The sequence below is a fragment of the Olea europaea genome, unplaced genomic scaffold (genome assembly GCF_002742605.1).
Source record: "Olea europaea var. sylvestris unplaced genomic scaffold, O_europaea_v1 scaffold264, whole genome shotgun sequence".
Classification (NCBI taxonomy): domain Eukaryota; kingdom Viridiplantae; phylum Streptophyta; class Magnoliopsida; order Lamiales; family Oleaceae; genus Olea; species Olea europaea.
This window is the reverse complement of record NW_019244748.1, coordinates 472969-476021: the sequence shown is the minus strand read 5'-3', so window position 1 is coordinate 476021 and position 3053 is coordinate 472969.

Below are 3053 nucleotides of genomic sequence, written 5' to 3'. Positions count from 1 at the left end.
TGTACATGTGGCAAGGTTCTTACCTATTGAACTTTGATATTTGTACACTGATTTTTAACACGTTGTTTGACACTTGCGTTGTTTTCATGAGTCAATTGGATGGAAAAACTATTTGAAATTTAAACTGTCCAAGAGGGTAATGGCACGTGGCAAAGTGTTAACTAAAGTATACACCATAGTATACGTGTAGCAAAGTTCTTATCGATTGAACTTTTGAATTTGTACACTGATTTTTGACACGTTGTTTGACACTTTCATTATTGTCAAGAGTCAATTGGATGGAAAAATTGTTTGAAATTTAAACTGTCCAACAGGGTAATGACACGTGGCAAAGTGTAAACTAAAGTGTACACCATAGTGTACATATAGCATGGTTCTTACCGATTGAACATTACTATTTGTATACTGATTTTTGACACATTGTTTGACACTTGCATTGTTGTCAAGAGTCAATTGGATGGGAGAACTATTTGAAATTTAAACTGTTCATGAGGGTAATGACATGTGGCAAAGTGTGAGCTAAAGTGTACACCATAGTTTACTTGTCGTAAGGTTCTTACCGATTGATCTTGGCTATTTGTACACTGATTTTTGACAGGTTTGACACTTGCATTGTTGCCAAGTGTCAATTGGATAGAGAAACCGTTTGAAATTTAAAATGTCCAACAGGGCAATGGCGCATGACAAATTGTAAACTAAAGTGTACACCATAGTATACATGTAACAAGGTTCTTACCGATTGAACTTTGGAATTTGCACACTGATTTTTGACACATTGTTTGACACTTGCACTGTTGTCAACAGTGAATTGGATGGGAAAATTGTTTGAAATTTAAAGTGTCCAAGAGGGTAATGACATGTGGCAAAGTGTAAACTAAAGTGTACACCATAGTTTACATGTCGTAAGGTTCTTACCGATTAATCTTTGCTATTTGTATACTGATTTTTGACACGTTATTTGACATTTGCACTGTTGTCAAGAGTCAATTGGATGGAAAAACTATTTAAAATTTAAACTGTCCAAGAGGGTAACAACACGTGGCAAAGTGTTAACTAAAGCGTACACCATAGTGTACGTGTAGCAAGGTTCTTACCGATTGAAATTTGGAATTTGTACACTGATTTTTGACACGTTGTTTGACACTTGCATTGTTGTCAAGTCTCAATTGGATGGAGAAATTGTTTAAAATTTAAAATGTCCAACAGGGCAATGCCACATGACAAATTGTAAACTAAAGTGTACAGCATAGTGTACATGTAGCAAGGTTCTTACCGATTGAACTTTGAAATTTTTACCCTAAATTTTGACACGTTGTTTGACACTTGCATTGTTTTCAAGAGTCAATTGGATGGGAAAACTGTTTGAAATTTAAACTGTCCAAGAGTGTAATGACACGTGGTAAAGTGTAAACGAAAGTGTAAACCATAGTTTACATGTCGCAAGGTTCTTACTAATTGATCTTTGCTATTTGTACCCTGATTTTTGACAGTTGTTTGACGCTTGTATTATCATTTAGTGTCAATTGGATGGGAAACTGTTTGAAATTTAAACTGTCCAACAGGGAAATGTCACGTGATCAAGTGTTGACTAAAGTGTACACCATAGTGTACATGTAGCAAGGTTCATACCGATTGAACTTTGCTATTCGTACACTGATTTTTGACACATTCTTTGACACTTGAATTGTTGTCAAATGTCAATTGGATGGGAAAACTGTTTGAAATTTAAACTGTTCAATAGGGTAATGACATGTGGCAAAGTCTAGACTAAAGTGTACACCATATTTTACATGTTGTAAGGTTCTTACCGATTGAACTTTGACATTGGTACACTGATTTTCAACACGTTGTTTGACACTTGTATTGTTGTCAAGTGTCAATTAGATGGGAAAACTATTTGAAATTTAAATTGTCCAACAGGGTAATGTCACGTGGCAAAGTGTAAACTAAAATGTACACCATAGTGTACACGTAGCAAGGTTCTTGTCGATTGATGTTTGCTATTTTTACAGTGATTTTTAACACGTTGTTTGACACTTGCATTGATGTCAAGTGTCAGTTGGATGGGAAAACTGTTTAAAATTTAAACTATCCAACAGGGTAATGTTGTAACGCCCCGACCCCTAGTGGACCAGAACGCTACTTACTTTACTTAGCTTAACCGGTGGTTTAGTAACAAGTGTATACGTTTTAGCGGAAGCTTACATCTTCGGACAATAATTTAAATAATAATACTTCAAATATTTTAAACAAAAATACTGAATCATTTTTCAAAACAACAAAATGTAATTTATTTGAAGAAAACATAACTTGTTCTCGCATTCTGCGTTATTCAAAACTTTAAAGAAATAACATTGGAAAACATTTCATAAAAATAAATCCAAATCACTTATTCATCGGATTTCCATGGGCTCGTTGCATTGCTCTCCATCTTCTCCTCCATCCATGCCCGAGGTAGAATTCCTTCAATCTGTAGAGATGTGATTAAACCCGTGAGTTGAAAAACTCAATAGGTGTACTAGGTGCATTCGTGATCAAGCTATACATTTCAAAACATTAACTTTATAACTTTTCTTACATGCCGTACCCGGAGGCACCATTTGACATGAAGGGATATGCCGTACCCGAGGGCACCATTTGACATACGAACATTTCTTCAACATAGAGGGGTATGTTGTACCAGAGTACCATTTGACATACAAACATTAACATAGAGGGATATGTCGTACCGGAGTACCATTTGACATACAAACATTAGCATGAATCGAAACTTATAACTTAACACGATTAAACACATTGCACCTCTAACTACTTTTATTGATGCTTTTGAAACTTTGAAAACTTGGATTGAAAACTTCGATAAAACTTGGACGTTGAAAGAAATGCACTCCTTGGATGTTTAAAAACCGTTGAGAATTGATGCTTGAAGACACTCCTTGATAGCACCCAAAACTTCTGTGAAAAATGCTTGAAAACACTTCTTAAACTTCTAGAAAAAATAGTTTTCCTCCCTCTCTTTTCTCTCTTGGAAACTCTTTCTTTTGTATTTAAAA